This window comes from Lepidochelys kempii, chromosome 3, assembly GCF_965140285.1.
Source record: "Lepidochelys kempii isolate rLepKem1 chromosome 3, rLepKem1.hap1, whole genome shotgun sequence".
NCBI lineage: Eukaryota > Metazoa > Chordata > Testudines > Cheloniidae > Lepidochelys > Lepidochelys kempii.
The window spans coordinates 93,370,570-93,388,587 of record NC_136382.1 but is presented as its reverse complement, the minus strand read 5'-3'; the positions used below and the strand labels follow the sequence as shown (position 1 = coordinate 93,388,587).

The following is an 18,018-nucleotide window of genomic DNA, read 5'->3' as shown; positions in this document are numbered from 1 at the left end:
TTTCATCCAGGCTGCCTTCCACCTTCAAATTCTCAACCAGTTTCTCCTTATTTGTCAGAATCAAATATCTAACAGCCTCTCTCCCTAGTCACTTTCACTACCTTTCTCTTTGCTGTTTTCTCTTCCCTCTTCTGTGTTTGTCTTGTTTAGAATAATATAATATGAGGGTTGGAAAGGACCTCAGGAGGTCATCTAGTCCAACCCCCTGCTCAAGCAGGACCAATCCCCAATTTTGCCCCACATCCCCAAATGGCCCCCTCAAAGATTGAATTCACAACCCTGGGTTTAGCAGGCCACTGCTCAAACCACTGAGCTATCCCTCCCCCTTCTTTTAGGAAATGGGACTGGCTTATAACAGCAGCAATAACAGATCCAGCCCAGCTCAACTAAATTTTTCTTTTTCCCCAAAAAGGACAGTTACCTGTAATGCCATCGAAAAGACTGTCAAACGGGGGGAGGTGTCCTTCTAATGACTTTCTACAGCTAAAGGGAAAATGGATATTAAAAGGTTTAATACTTGAATTCTTTTTCCCCTTGGAACTTTAATAAAACGTTTTTTTAAAAAATGTAATGGTGTTTGTTAAATACGGTTGAAGATGTGGTATATAGAGACCTCACACTGCTTAGTACCATGACAATGTTTATTATTGCACAGTTTCAGGATCATGCCAACACTTTTGACTCTTTGGGCCACTTATTCCATCAACATTAATGCAGTATTCAGAACCTCTCAGGATTTAACCCAGAGTAAAACACAAACATACATACACTTTCCAGACAATATTATTTGGTTATCTTATAGAACTGCTGTTTGACGGGGTTTTGACAAGAGTAAAAGTTTATCGTCAGCCTGCATCCAGCCCTTCATTCTTTTCAATCCTACCACCAGGTTCCCCTCCTCTATCTTGTCACCATGATGTTGACTCTGAACCTCTCCCTTGTTTTAATTTTATGCCACACTGCCACCTGTTGATGATCTGATCAGCTCACGACATCAGCGACATGCAGTCTGTTAAAGTCAAAAAACAGGAAAACTCAACAGTAAGGTATAGTTTACATTGTAACAGAACACATTTGTTGAGGGGAAGGAATCACATTTTTGAACCTTTTTCAATCAGTAAAGAACCCTAACAAATCAACCCTGCCATCAACAAGGACTAAAGAGCAAGCAGATGAACCTACATCAGTAGCATTTGCCTCCTGGCTTTGAATCTGAAAATGACCACATTGCTTTACATAATTCACCCTTCATTTTAAATGACTCAGAATGACATAGATTGTTTTGCCCTTTAAGTCACAAGGCCCTTGCCTGCATGTTTTTATTTTTAAAGTATGGTTTCTATGGTATCATTTAAATGTTACTTCCCCCATGCTTTTCATTCCAATTTCCTTTCTCAATACTGGGGGGGGGGAGAAATGAAATTCCCCAAAACTTGAGTTTTTCACCATTAACTTAAGCCCAGATCTGCAAAGGCACTCAGATGCCTTAACCCCTCATTTAATTGCCTAAGTCCTAGTTTTAGAAACCACTGCTAGAGCATTGACTTGGAAGGTGAAAGATCCAGTGTCCAGTCCCCCTACTACAATCACTCTAATTATTTATCCACAGTGAAACAGCTTCAACAGGGGAAATTGAGGGAGCCCCACATCAGAGTATCCCATAGCCCAGTGTTGAGGGCACTTTCCTAATGTAAGGGGACTGTTGGCCCCTTACTAACATTCGGGGGGGGTGTTTTGGTTGGCTAGCTCCCAGTACTAAAAGGGGAAGGGTCAATGGGAAATCAGGACCCTGAGACTGACAGTCCCAGGAACAATGGGGATAGGCCAGGGCTCCAGGTCTGCCTAATTGACAGGGTGGGCAGGCTAATCAGGGAGTCAGGAGGCCAGGGAGGTCCCATCCTCAGCGTGAGCTGGAATTGCCTGCGTCAGACAGAGTGGGGCTGAGCTAAGGAGAGAGCAGGGACCCAAGCTGGGCTGGGGAGCAGAGCTGCGCCACATCCAGAGGGGCCAGAAAAGCAACCCAGGAAGCAGGTCAGTGGTGGGAGCAGAGTCACAGAAGCAGCCCACAGAGCAGACCTGTCCTGGGAGGAGAGCTGCAGTAAGTAGAGCAGGGGGGCCAGAAAAGCAACCTAGGGAGCTGGAGGCAGAGCAGCAGCCATGCTGAGGCAGAGTGGTGAAGCTGGAGCAGTCCAGAGCCAAGCACGGTGAGCAGTTGCGGAGAGAGAGTGGGACCCTGGGCAGCAGATCCAGCACAGGGAGCCGCCCTCAACCAAGAGGCTCTGCAGGCCAGACTTGGAGGGGGATTGTAACCCCAATGGGGTGGTGGTAATGCTGGGAAGAAGGGTCCTGCCACCTAGAGCCTGAGAGCACGTGGCCACTGCCAGAGCAAGTGTCCGACCTGCAGCATCCCTGCAGTACAGCCAGGGCCTGAGGAGGAGGCCTGGGACTTGTGAGGAACAGACTGAACTTCCCTTACATTCCAGAGACACTGGATGTGATGTCCCTGTGCCACAAAGCAGGGTTATGTGTTTTCCTTTAACCTTTGCCATTTTTTCCTTATTTTTTAAATTGATTGCTGTTTAATAAATTGTATTTGCTTTGAACTGTATAATGATCAGTGGGTCAGGGAAGCATCCAGTGCAGAGAGAGCACCCCAGAGTGGGAACATCCTACCCCTGCCCTAGTTACCACAACAAGGTTGGGGGTTGAGCCCCTGCCCAGGAATCCTGGGCCCAGCCTTGTTGGGGTTACGAGGACTCTGCCACAGGGGAGAGTGGAAGGGGAGCCTTGAGGTCAGGCAGGCCTCTGGGTAAAGGAAGTGGGAGTGAGAACTCAGATCCTTTCACTAGCCCATTTCACCGGGGTATTGTATAAGCCAGGAAAGTTCCCCGCTTACACTAAGAAGGAGATCCTTGGGCAAATCCTTTCCCCTCCTCAGGCGTGGGTGGAGGGGCATTGAACATGTCTCTCCCACATCCAAGGTAAGTGCCCTAAATACGGGGACAAAATTTAAGAGGTGGGTGGTATTACCACCACCACATTTTAAGAACCTGGACTACCTCAGTACAGTTACTAATCTCTATCAACTAATCGTTACCACACAGTGGAAATAAGAAAATGCATCCCAGAAATGTGCATTTGTTGCCACAAGTCCAGGGTTACTTGCCACAGAAATATATGGATAAACTGTTATAAAATCCTACACGTCATGCCTATGGGTAATTAATGTAGCATGGCAGAAACCCATTATTGTGCTTGTCCGTTTTTTACAAATTCATGACATCAGCATGTGGCTGGGGATTGTCTATTGCAGTGCACCCCGGATTATCATAGAATCATAGAATATCAGGGTTGGAAGGGACCCCAGAAGGTCATCTAGTCCAACCCCCTGCTCGAAGCAGGACCAATTCCCAGTTAAATCATCCCAGCCAGGGCTTTGTCAAGCCTGACCTTAAAAACCTCTAAGGAAGGAGATTCTACCACCTCCCTAGGTAACGCATTCCAGTGTTTCACCACCCTCTTAGTGAAAAAGTTTTTCCTAATATCCAATCTAAACCTCCCCCACTGCAACTTGAGACCATTACTCCTCGTTCTGTCATCTGCTACCATTGAGAACAGTCTAGAGCCATCCTCTTTGGATCCACCTTTCAGGTAGTTGAAAGCAGCTATCAAATCCCCCCTCATTCTTCTCTTCTGCAGGCTAAACAATCCCAGCTCCCTCAGCCTCTCCTCATAACTCATGTGTTCCAGTCCCCTAATCATTTTTGTTGCCCTTCGCTGGACTCTCTCCAATTTATCCACATCCTTCTTGAAGTGTGGGGCCCAAAACTGGACACAGTACTCCAGATGAGGCCTCACCAATGTTGAATAGAGGGGAACGATCACGTCCCTCGATCTGCTCGCTATGCCCCTACTTATACATCCCAAAATGCCATTGGCCTTCTTGGCAACAATTAGTATCTATTTATGACAGTAATAACGCCGGCATAAACTAGATAATTTGGTTTTCCTTAGAATTTACTCATTATCAGACTTAGGCCATCAGTGAGGGCTTATTCATGGCTCTCAAACACTGGAATTCACAGAGGGGCAGTTTAGAGTGCCAGGCCTCTCTAATCTCCACAGTGCACAGAAGGAATGCAGCTACTGTTACATCCCTGTAAGGCCACGCAGCATGTGCACCTGTCTGGTAGCCAGCAACAAAAGAGTGGGGGTACATTTATAGCCAAATCTCCTTCATGCCTCTTTTAGCATAAAGTGCCTGCAAAGACACTAGCATGGAACTGTCATTGCTCTCAGGAGATTGCACCTCTCTAAATGGCCTTGGTACTGAGAATGTCAAGGCAGCGTGAGTTTGAACCGTCTCGCCACCAAAAGAGCCTGGCCCCAATCTTGCAACACAAATGTTTGAACCAAACCATGGAAGAACCAGAGAGACCATATGAAAAAATAATTTGTTTTTATTTTAGTTTACTGGAACATGAACACGGGGCAGGGGAAGGAAAGGGGGCGTGACTATTCCTAGCTTTCGTTCCCACAATCTTGTGCATTTCAAGAACAAGGATAAAGTGTGGAATGAATGAGAAACTAATGGTCATCTCTCCATATACTTTTTTTTAATCTTCATATGAAGTCATACCTACACTTACAACTAGAGTAAAAAAAAAATATCTCATGATCTGGCAGGTCATGAAATAGCAAAGTGGGGATAAGCCTATGTGGAAATCATAGGAAACTGACCTACTCACATATATTTCTAGAGCAGAAAAAGAACATATGTTCACTAAATAACTTATTTACTGTGAGTTATTTTCTCAGCTCTACTGGATAGTATTGCTTGCATTTTTAGAATAGTGCACAGATTTTTTAACTATGACACTTCAAATGAGTTAAGGCTATTAAAACATCACTAAGGAAAAAAGTTCAAATGAAAATGAGAGATTTATTACTAGTATATACAGTAATTTAATGAAGAGTAGGAAAGTTGATTATGTTTCACTCACCAGTCAGCCAACACATTCCAACCATACAACCGCAAGAAATAACTCTGTCCATTTTGCCATGATGGAAAACTGAGCATCTGCTCTTCCGCTGATTCCTTATCTGCACCCAGCAATTCATCTTCTAGATTAACATTTGTATTCATATCTTCAGAGCAACTAGCAATTTTTTTCAGTTACTACTATGAGCAAATCTAGTATTTTTCAGTGTAGATGACTATTTCAGATTGAGGAAAAGAGTAAGTCACACTCTGCATCTGAACTTGAAACACAAAATGGCAGTCACCTCACCGCTGTCCTTGCAGCAGAAATGAAGGCAATGCTTCTTCATATAAAGGTGCAGTATGCAGAAAACTGAATGACATTATCTTTGTTCAGTCAACTATGCCAACAATTCTACAATTGTTACGTATAATTTTAGTCTTTTGGGAGATCTACGTTTAATGTTATGGCCAGCTATGCCTATGAGAACATGCACCTGGCTCTTCCTCATTTATACCTTTGGATCCACCATATGTCAGATGACAATGGTAGGAGAGTCACAGGAAAAGTCATTTTATTCAAACATTTAACAAGGAATTTAATTAGAGTAAGGAAAAGAATATTAACCCTAAATCTACTCTGCTTCACTGCAGAGCTTCTCCATAGAATATTTACAGCCTCTCTCTTGCCTGACTTTTTATTACAGATGGAAAGAAACAGTATGCAACTTTTTCATATCCTCAAGAAAATAATTTACATCCTCTTCAGGCTGATAAAAAGAGTAATAATTTTCTTTTCTAGTAATCACATTGCCATTAGCTGCAATTTCAGAGCTGCTTCCCCTTTCTGGGTCTTTATCTTGCAACAGTTTAATCAATCAATCAACAGGTTTCTTCATTATTTCCCCTCTTATTTCTACCAAGTATGTTGTTATTCCCAATGCCTTTCTCCTCTGTAATTTAATAGAAACCTAGCATTAAATCCTAGGAGGTTTTTTAAATTATTCTTTACTCTGTTCTTTTCCTCCAGCCAATACTTTTGCTTAATCTGGTCCAGCAAATCAAATGTAGTTTATAACTGACATTTTAGAAATGATGCACTGGCACTTTCAGAGAGATATTAGGCACCAGGAAATTTGCAGTGTTTCAGGGTACTGTGCTGATGTTTTCTTTATGGTCTTTTCAAGTCTCTTCACAAAGCATTCTGCCAACCCATTTGATGCTGGCAGGTAAGCAGCAAACTTAGCACTCAATTCTACTCCCACTGAAATCAATGACAGAACTCTTATTGACTCCAGCTGGAGCAGGATCAACTCCTTACAGGATCAACTCCTTAGTGTGCTTTACTGAATTGCTTCTGAGAAATTAAGGACCATAATCTGAAATGATCTCTTCAGGTAATCCATATGCAGAAAACATTACAGGATGCCTTCATACTCACAACAGGAGTGTTCATCATGCACATCACTTCTGGCCATCTGAAATGAGCATTAGCCTAACCTACTTACATTTGTTTATTATTTTCTGCAGAATCAACATATAGTCTTTCCTATGGCTTATGTGAACCAATTTCAGTGATGACACCATAATTCTCGTGCTACTGTGCTATTTTAAAACTATTCAAGTGACCATTCTGGGTGTATTATCAGGAGTGTTCTATGTAAGACACAGGAGGTAATTGTCCCACTCTATTCAGCACTGGTGAGGTATCAGCCGGAGTACTGTGCTCAATTCTGGGTGCAACACTTTAAGAAAGATGTGGACAAACTGGATAGAACCTAGAGGAGAGCTACCAAAAAATGATAAAATGATCAATAAATTTGACTTCTGAGGAAAGGTTAAAAATATGGTGCATGTTTAGTCTTGAGAGAAGACAACTCAGGGGGGAAATGAAAACAGTCTTAAATATATTAAGGGCTGTTCCAAAGAGGATGGTGTTCAATTGTTCTCCATGTCTACTGAAGATAGGACAAGAAGTAATGGGTTTAATCTGCAGCAAGGGAAATTAAGGGTAGATATTAGAAGAACCCTTGTAACTATAAGGATAGGTAAGGACTGGAATCGACTCCCCAAGAAAGTTTGTGGAATCCCCATCACTGAGATTTTTAAGAAGAGGTTAGACAAACACCTGTCAGGGATTGTCCAGGTAAACTTGATCCTGCCTCAGTACAGCGGGCTGGACAAGATAACATCTTCCAGCCTTACATTTCTCTGATTACTCGCTAATTTGAATGGAATGGCAAAGAATTCATAAGGGGTCTCTCTTGGAAACATGTAGAGCAGTCACTAGGGGACATTAATAATAGAGTATGCTAACTGGTGAAAAAGTGAAATTACAGGACAGAGTACAACCAGAATAAAAGGCTTTTGACAGGGTTGAATGGAATTACATGACCCAAGTAATGCCTTGGAAAAGGCCATCTTCTGAGATGCATAGAAATATATTGGAGCAATTCCTCAGCTAGTGTAAACTGACACAGTTCCAATGACTTCAATAGAACTATGGCAATTTATACCAGCTCTGGATCTGGGCCTGCAGTTCAAACCCCAAGCAACAGTTTGTTTAATACCTTTTGCCTCCAACGCAAGCAAGAGAGCTCTTTATCAAAGTTATTTGCCATAGAAATAGAACCATTTGCTTATCACATTAAAATAATGAAAAAGGTGCTACTATTGTCAGAGAAAAGCATGCCTATATGTAGGTGATGCAGCGTATTTGCTTCTAACCAGCAACAAACTTTCCCAGCACTTTTGGAGTAAATTAAATATTTGAAGGAGTCTCTAACTTCAAAGGAATTATAGTAAATCAGAAATGTTAGGGGTAAACCCATGTCATATAAATGAGCAAAATCAGAGAAAAAAAGTTTGATGGGGTAACTTTCAATAAGGAATTTAGGGATGCAAATTTCAAATAATTTTGAACAATTTTGTCACCAAAATCTGACATCCTCATTAATATGTCATACTGTGAAATCCTTCAATAATTATAAGAAATATACAATATTCCATTTAGGCAAGATAGCTAGTGTCAAAATGAATATCCTTCGGGGATTATATTTTTTCCCAAAAAACTTTGCGAAAATTCATATCAAACAAAAATTACAAGAAATGCATTACATATTAGTGAATTGTGTATGCCAGGGATCGGCAACCTTTGGCATGCAGCCTGCCAAGGTAAGCCCCCTGGCGGGCTGGTCTGCTTTATTTACCTGGCGTGTCCGCAGGTTCGGCCGTTCACCAGTTCCACTGGCCACGGCTCTATGTTCCAGGTCAATGGGGGCTGCAGGAAGTGGCGGCTAGCACATCCCTCGGCCCACACCCGGGGAGCTTACCCTGGCAGGCCGCATGCCAAAGGTTGCCGATCCCTGGTATATGGGATAAACGGCATAGGGTAAAAGCTACACAGACACAACGATAAGGCAGGTGTGATTTTCCAAACAAAAAGGCCTACTGCTAGGTATGTCATCTTGAAACTATTTTTGATTTGTCACAAAGATGACCAAATAAACTCCAGATTGAAATAGACTACACGGAATGATCCATATCTAAAATGGAGATCAAGCCAGTACTAATTAAAAAGACAAGCCCCACAGTCTATCTAAGCATCTCTGGATCTAAACAACTTTAATAACTGGGAAAAAGCATTCAGGAAGCTCAGCTTTCTATGACTTCAAAGGAGGGATATCTAGATTTGAATGCAGTCACCAGCACATCTGAGCCAGCACTAGGAAGGAGTACTGAAATTTGCTGCTGATACGGATCAACTGGAAATTACTATCCTGCAGACAAGGGGGGAATCAGGGTGGGAACTGTACTCAGATGGTTGTATCTGAGGCACACCACTTCAAAACCTGGTGCTGTAATAACAAGCACAAGCTAGACTTTAAAAATCTGGAATCCCTTTACTAAAATACAGACTGTTACCTGTGACCAAACAGAAGCACCTATAGGTATACATTTTTTTATATATATTAACCAATTTGAATAAGCACCAGAAAGGGAAGAGATTTTGTGGTTTGGGATCAGTGCAGAAAGTGATCTACTGGAAGACTTACCAAAAAGACTGAAGAAAAGGAAATAATCTAACATTTGGATTTGATTATTAAGATGCAGATGTACAAAACAGATGGATACTGAACTGAATGTGAATGACATCTATTGCATATACAATTTATAATGTTTTACCCTAGGAGATATCACCACATTGGGAGATAGGGAAGGGTGAGAGGGATTGTAAACCATTTCTATTATTTGTTTGTTTTATTATTGTGCATATATATGAAAAGACAAATGAAAGGTTTGGGGGGTTTGCTTTTTAAAGAGATGAAATTCAGACAACAGGGACTGGAATACCAGGAAACAACCACATCTCCAACCAAAGTCTCAAAGAAAGTCTAACTAAAAGAATAGCACATTTCCAACCTAACTTTAATGCCCTCTGATTTCTCTTTCTGTTTAATGCTGCAGTACTTTAAATGAACAGATTCTGATTTTTAGAGTGAGCCTTCTTTCATTTAGAGTTCCACTAGATAGCAAGATACCTGCTGAGTTTCCGCCTTACTAACAATGTAGCTCTGATTCACCTTTGCCTTATTTAATTGTATGATGCTCCAAAGGCAGATTAAATTAACACTGAAACAGTTCTAAGGTTTGATTCAGTGCAGATTCAGTACTGTATAGTTCATTAGACAAATCATTTTCTGTATGGGGAAGACTAAATAATGCGTCAACCTATGAGCTAAAAATGTGTGAGATTAATGAGTCACAGTGCACATAAGAGCCACAACAGCTCCTTTACACAATACATATGTTATCACCAATTTATATACTTATTTAGATTTCACCTTTGCAAGTATTCCAAATGAATTTCTAAAACCATTTTGAAGGTCAGTTCGATTTAGTATACTGTTTTGTGTTACTGAATTATTTTTTAGAGCTTATACCTGTAGGGGATGATTTTCAAATTAGTCCTTCATGATATTTACTGAAATAGATCCGATGAAGTGAGCTGTAGCTCACAAAAGCTTATGCTCAAATAAATTGGTTAGTCTCTAAGGTGCCACAAGTCCTCCTTTTCTTTTTGCGGATACAGACTAACACGGCTGCTACTCTGAAACCTGAAATAGATCAGTTAGGAAAAATATTTTTCTCTTAAAATCCTATCAAATATACAGAGAGTGTCCTCTCTTTTGTGAAAGGTTGTGAAAGACCCTGTCTTGTAAATCTTTCAGTACAAAGACCAAATAAAAAAAAAAAACAACCACCTACTCTGGATTGTTTTCTATTCCCTGGGGTTGTATTAGGCTCCATACTAAGACGTACCTTTTGATGGAGAAGTTCTTTAGATGCTTAGCTGTATGCCATGTGACTGATGCAGTCAATGATTTTGCATCATCAATGGGGTGTGCAGTGCAAATGCACTATATTTTTGGTATCAACCATCCCTATTCCAGTCTCAATACAGCAAGCACATCTTTCTGCAATGACTTTTCCTGGCTTCTGACATTGCTGTCAAGAAAAGACTGCATATAAAAATTTCAATTTTGCAGAAAATATAATATGCCGAATTCTGAAATGCTGAGCATTAGTAAGGCTATGGGTTTGTCATGGAGGTTACGGATTCCATGACTTTCCATGACCACCATGACTTCCGCAGCGGCCAGTGAGCCTGGCTCAGGGGCAGCTCAGGCAGCCCCACACCGGTCTCACCGGCTGTTGATGGGGCAGTCTCGGGCCACCGTGCCCCCCGCCCTCCCTGAGCAGCAGCAGAGTTTGAGTGTTGGAGGGATCAAGGGGCTGGGGCACCATACTGGGTGAGGTGGCCTGTGGGTGGCACTTACCTGTCTCCGGAAGCAGTGAGTTGCCCCTTGCTCAGCTGCTAGGCGGAGCCATGGCCAAACAGCTCTGCACCCTGCCTCCGCCCAGAGCCCTGGTTTCACAGCTCCCATTGGCCAGGAACCATGGGCAATGGGAGCTGCGGGGGCTGTGCCTGCAGGTAAAGGCAGCCACGCATCTGCCTAGCAGCTGAGCAAGGGGAATGTTGCTGCTCCCGGAGAGCCCCCCCATGTAAGCACCGCCCAGAGCGAGCCTCACTCCATCCCATTCCCCAACCCCCTGCCCACACCCAAACTCTGCTGCTGCTGGGAGGGAGGCGCAGCACCAGGTAGGGAGCCTGCCAGCCCTGCCAACCTCCCCACCCCCCCGGCACTACTGGGGGTTCCGGGCCATGCGCCGTCGCCTGCGCCCCTTCCCCCAAGTACCCAGGCCACCCTCCCAAGTTTTAGTCACGGGTATTAGTAAAAGTAATGGACAGGTCACGGGCCATGAATTACTGTTTACTGGCTGTGACCTGTGCACGACTTTTACTATATACCCCTGACTAAAATATAGCCTTAAGCATTAGCAATTCCCACTGACATAAGTATCAACAAGGGCTGCTGGTACTCTGTACCTCTCAGGATTTGCCCATTATGTATTGCAAAATTTAATGTATTGGAAGTGTAGTTTTACCCAACTGTAAGACAGAGAGAGGAGAAGGACCATAAAAGTAGAGGCAAAGAGCATAGGCTCTAGAAATAGTGTAGGAGGAAGACACAATCTTAGAAGGAGACAGTAAAAATGCAATAAGGCAAATTTTACAACAGCAAATGAGAGCCAATGGCAGAGATATGTATTGCAACATTGATGACTAGTTCAAGTCCAAGAGATTTAGACTGTTAGATGGCAAGCATTTCTCCCCGCCACACACATATGACTTGAAGTGATTTAATAATAATAATTGTCATAAGCTAGCCAACAAAATGTCCTTGGAACATGTTAACAAACAGAAAAACTCCCCCTTGTTGGATCATTTTATTTTAATCCCCCCAAAATGGAGCTAATTTACCTAGTGTTGCCGATTGTTTCCATGCTCTCTTTGGAAGAATCCATCCCAAAGTCATTATAATGACAATGATTTTAAATACTTAAACATAAGAAAAATGGATTTACTTACCTGGAACATCCAAGAGAGTCTTTCTGGACAGTCTGATTCCTTCTAGCGACCTCACCAAGAACATTTTATTTCCTGTTCAAATAATCTTCGTATTTGCACACACTGAATCAGAAGACCGAAGTTAACAACAGCAATCATTTCCCAGAACATGAGTTGATTGGTTTAGGTATCCTGACTCCAAAGAATTAAGTGCCTTAAAAATAAGAACAGACACCTTGAACATGAGATGGTAAAATGATATGGTATTTTAAAAACCATACAGTGAGGTATTTTTTTTTTAAAAAAGTGTACCTGTGGGAAGGAGGTGAATTTTACAAAGAGGCCGTCTGACTACAAGAGCCAACACATCTGAAAAAATATTGTTTTGAGTGGTTGGGTTTTTTTTTTAATTGGGAGGACAGATCCATGAAAGCTCAGTCACTTGCCTATCTAAATCACAGCAGGAAAATATCTAAGAAGTTTGTAGTGTCAGAACACAGATAACCATGAGGACAAAGCACACAGAGGTGGTCTTGAATCTTGCTAGTTCCTTCACCACTGAAGATCTGAAAACCAACAGGGTTAGCTTTAAAAAAATAAATCCAATAAAAATAAGATCCGACCATATCATTTCATGTTCAATGATGACACAATAGACAAGTTCAGTATAATTTAAGGAGGAGAAAGTGTTAATCTGTAACAACTATCTGAAAGATTTTTCTAAAATTGTCCATGACCTAATACAATCAGACTTCATTTTTCTAAATGAGATGGGGCCATGAACATAACTTAGATGGGGTTTTGGATAAGTGGAAGACTTTTCAATATCTTGCTACCCAGTGATGATATGGCAGAGCCAGGTTCTGTACACCTAAAAGGAAATTTTGCAGGAGCTCCAGGCTGAATGAGAAAGATGCCCTCTGAAGTTGCAGGTTGATTTCATAGGGTTTTTTGTGCAAACATAAGAAAATGCCCATCATTCCTCTGGCCAAATTCCCCTGATGCTGTTGAAATGGTTAATCAGCAAAATTCCAGAGCCCTCTATAAGTACCAACTAATAGTACTTTTTAAGGTCTTGAGCCTAACTAGGGACATCTATACTAGATTGCCTCAGTTCTAGGATCTCAGAAGCTGTAAATTCACTCATAAAAGTTCCAAGACACTTCCTGGCACAGCAAGGCTTCCCTCTGGGAGTACCACTGTCCTGCTCTGGGATGTTTTACAGGGTTATCACATCACCACCAAGCTTCTCACTTGCGAATTTCACCTCACGTAACTCCTTGCTTTGCTCCCTTATTCCAAGGACCCTTCTAAGGTCAGTGGTGGACTACCTAATCACCACAGCTCTGCTCCAGATTTGATTACATTCTTCATTTCAGGTAAACCAATGATAAGCTAATTCAGAGTTCTTTGCTGGAACCTTCAGCCAGGACCTAGAACAACGCCTACCACCAAGTAAAACTCAACTCCCTCTTTCATTGGTCTTTGAGCAACAGCTAGAATTTGAACAAACATTCCGTGGTTGCTCCTAGCTACCAAAAGGGCCTTTACAGGGTCCTCAGTTGTTTTAAATCTGTTTCACGTCCAACTACAAGTTCTACTTTCCCTACGGCCCCATACATAAAATAATATTAACTGAATACATTTACCTAACATTCACCATCCGGGGAAAGACCTGTAATAGCTGTCACAGGATGACACTACTTCTTTCAGGTAAATAAGTGTCTTGGATATTTAAGTTTTAGTTAAATAAGGTTTGCTTTATTTCATATTTTAATTGCAGTTAACAAATTTTATGTGAGAAAAATAATTCATATATTTGTGTGGCTTTTTCATGAGATCATTCAGTTGTCTGTAGATTAATTTTTAGATCTGGTGGGAACAGTATGTTATAAATTATTCCTTATGGATTTAGCCCTTCTTCTGATGAGCAAACATCAGTGCATAAACTTGCAAATGTAAGACCTGCCTGACCAGGATTTGGAAACTTTTCAATTTGATGAGCAGGTGTTACTGCACAGAAAGCGAGATGTGAGTACGGAGTCATACAAACGTGCAAATATACAAAAGGAGGCCACATTGACCATCTCTGAAAATCAGGCCCCTTCAAAATTCAAAAATTTAGTAAAATACATTTTTATTTATTTCTCTTCTTTTGTGTGTGGGGGTGGGAGGGGTGGGTGTTTGTCCCATCTACACTTACAGGGAAACCATATTTGAAAACCAAATTTAAATATGGTTCAAACACAGTTCCCACTAAACCAGGTATTCGTGTGTTTTAAAGGGCCAGGACAGATCAAACCAAAGCCATGATAGGACACTTGTTAAAAAAACAAAAAAAAAACCCAAAAACACAACAAAAACATATTTTAACTCACACCCTGAGAGGGCTACACCAGAGTCTCTTTCTTAATATTTTTCACAGCTACCATACCACCAATGCAGCTCAATCAGTGGTGACAATACAGAGCACTAATATAGAAAAGACACTGGTATTTCAACCATTGTGCAGTCCAAGAGAAGATTTAAATGACACAGTAGTTAGGAGAAAATCAGCCACCATTGCTCCACTTGTGAGACTGCCAGAGACAAAAATTTGTAAGAAAAGGAGTCCCATACAGATACAGACCTACATACATAGGCTGGGAAAAGGTTATTTCAAAACCGAAAAAAAACTGTCCTAATTCACTTTTGGTTCATCCACAGAGGATTTTTAAACTGTATTCAAACTATTTAAACATAGTTTTCAAACAGTCATCCCTGCATGCGGATACGTTATTCCCGGTTACTTTTTCTGGTAGAGTGTGGATGGATGCAAAAGAACACAAATTATAAGAAAATTAGTGAGAGCAATTATTTTTTCTCCTTTACAGATAACAAACAGACCTGTTACTAGCCATATTCTAATTATGGTGTTAAAGAGATTTACTAATACATCATGAAGTGAATATTAAATTGCTGTTTGCCCTGCCCTAATGCTACCTTGTTCAGGAAGGTTGATTGGGGTTATGATCTATGCTGTGAAACCTTCACTTTATCAGCAATTTCATTACTTTTCAAAAAAAAGTTTGATTATAGAATAAGAAAAAGTAATCTTCTAATATTTTATGCAATTTTGTTTCTAAATTAATTTTCCATCTCATCTGCTAAGGAAATGAGATGTGAAAACAATTCCCTATTTCTGTGTGAGCACATTATGTGAAGAGTGCACATTCATATTTGGGCTAACTTATAGCAATGCAGTGAAGTTACATTTATCTGGTTTTCCCATCAGATGAAGATAACATGCAAAAATGATGATTTTTACTTTTCCATTAATAAACAAGTATTATAGAGAGAGAAACTTAATTATGCATTTTATTGTAAAGTGTCTCAAATGAATGCAGAGTTAGTCTTAAACTGTGAGTGGCACAAGAGGTTAAGGTGCATGTTACTGTGATTTTTAAAATATTGTCTCTACGAATTTGCTAAATATTTTGACACACACACGCACACACACACACACACAGTATATAACCAGGGGATTGGCCCACTGGTCTAATCATTACATCTGAAATACTTGGACTGATTTTGACCTCATATCAGTTTCACGTTGGTGTAACTGCACGGACTCTCGTGAAGTTACTACTGAGTTCCACTTACATACCTGAAACCAATACAGGGCACCAACTAACTAATATAATTATATGATCTCATCTTTATTACCCTCATATGTCCTCTCCCTTCCCTTATTGCATCTTGTTTCAAATTGGACTATAAGCTCCTCAGGCCAGAGAATGTATCTACCTATGACTTTGAACAATGCCTGCTATAATGAGACCCAGTCCACTTGGGGCCTCTGGACGCTACTTTAAAAATAATCTGAAAATAACAATATTCAGCGATGTCGAGACAGGTTAGTAACAACTACCATACCAAGGCCTTGCCAGGCTTGTGCCTTGGCCTGAAGATTGCTTAATAGTACTCTTTGACACCTTATTGGAATACTTCCTTGCCATTTTTTCAGGCTGACACACTTTGGGGGTTCACCTAGGCCAATAATGAATTCTGTCACCACCGCCCCTGAAGCCCTGGGTGCCTCTGTGCTATGCAGCTTTGACTCAGAGCCCCCAACACAACGGTCTCACCATGGCTTCTACCAGCCCAGTTACTCCTTGCAGGGTGACCCCAACAATCCTTCCAGTTCCGAGTGTCTTTTGCAGTGTCCAGTCCCTCTCACGGGACACTTGCAGATGTAACACCAAGTTCACTGCATCCAAAGAGCCAGTACTCACAACAGTTTGTTAGCTAAGTTGGGGTAAGGGTTAAACACCATCTCAATACAGCAGTAAAACAAAGAATACTATTATTAACAAAGAACATAGATTTAAATTATTTCAAGAAAGAGTGAAAGAGATATGAAGGGGTTACCACAGAACAAAAATAACACACCTTTTAGCAAGATGTAGCTTGGCCTAACATTGTATCTTACTCACACCAAGTTGTCAGCATTCCCCAGTTAGTTTAGTCGGAGAGCCAGTACTTTGTTCTCCCAAGAGATGGATGCCCCAAAGACTTTCATCAGTTTGTTATATCCCCAAAGTTTATCTTTGCCTTCAAAGTTAGGAAGCCCTTCTGGGGGCTCAGGTTTCTGTGCTCACCAGGAAGACAAAGCCACGTTAATTTTTGATGTCTCCTGTGATTTACAATACAAATTATCTTGACATCTCCCATGCAAATGAATAGCTGATTTTCTCAGTTTCTGGTCATACCTGGCTTGATCTGCAACTGAGCCAAAGGGGTGTTTGCCTTTGGCTGGGCAAACCCTGTTTTGCCTACTTTGTCTATTTACAGACTGTACCACACAGTATCAGAGAATATCCATGATTTCTAATACAGTTTTGTTGCATACATTTTGCAGTGATATTAATGACCAACGTGGTGTTATTTTTCAAATGATATATTACAAGACACCTTTCAAATAAATAGCAGAATAAGGTATATTTGAGCTGGTTAGGCCAGCTGAGATTTACTAGTACATACCATGCAGCCCTTTGCCATCTGGCTTTAGGATGCTTTTAGGTCACACTGGCATGTAACCAGTTTATCAGTCAAAAATTAAGAGCAATCTAATCAAAAATTAAGTGCAATCTAAACATTTTTTCAATTTTGTCACATACCCGTACTGTATCCAGGCACTCCATCTCAGTCAGCACATAACACAGTTCAGTAGCAGTAGCATCCTAGAGTTGTATACAGCCTGTTGTGGCTGACCATCAATCCATGCTTACTGACACCTGCACTTACATCCAGTCATCCTTCATGGCATCACAGAAGGAAAGTACTAGTGTAACTCACAGTTTTCACTCTGATGAATGTTTGTTTTCTGCGTGGTGCTGCAATACCAGGTGCTTTTACTTTTCAGGAGCTGGGTTAAAGAGGCTAATCCGAAAACAAGAAGGATCATTTTGTGAAAAGTGTTGTAGTTCCACATTTGATTTTGTTTCACATTTAAATGAACTTGAGCTCTTAAAAAAAAAAAAGAAAAATGAGAACAACAAAAACCTACCCCAGAGTAGCCCAGTGGTTAGGGCACTCACCTACCACGGGGAGATCCACATTCAAGTCCTTGCACTATCTGATTTGGGGAAGAGACTTGAACCTAGATCTCCCAAATGAATGCCCTAGGCTCTTGCCCATTCTGGGATGTTGCTCTCTCTCATTTTGACCATCCTGGACCATTGACTCCAATACATTTCTGCCAAAAGTTCCAGTTCTCACAAACTGTCATTTGCTGATAGAGGGAAAAATTGCTAAAAGAATTCCCAACCAGCTCTACTGGATTGTGAATCCTATGTAAAAATCTTTTTATTTCTTAGATGAATTCAGAAGGCTACATTTCCCTGATAGCTTTTGCTTCCTCTGGCTCTGGGCCTACTCCCTGTTCACTAATACAATTTCCCAAGAAGTCAAATTGATTCTGATAAAAGAAGCACTTATGTATTGGCATTAGGCCTACACACACTATTATTTCAATACACTGAACTGTCTGGTCATACACCACTATATGTGAGTGACTATGACT

At 41.1% G+C, this 18,018-nt stretch overlaps 1 long non-coding RNA gene across 1 annotated transcript; it reads right to left on the bottom strand.

Annotated features, from left to right (window-relative positions):
- Nucleotides 1–675: 675 nt before the first annotated feature.
- Nucleotides 676–17,369, bottom strand: LOC140908228 (uncharacterized). Its single transcript, XR_012157810.1, has 3 exons — nt 17,292–17,369; nt 11,976–12,168; nt 676–1,009 (listed from the first exon to the last, which is right to left on the bottom strand). It is a non-coding gene; the product is annotated as an uncharacterized LOC140908228 (long non-coding RNA).
- Between the last annotated feature and the right edge of the window lie 649 nt (nt 17,370–18,018).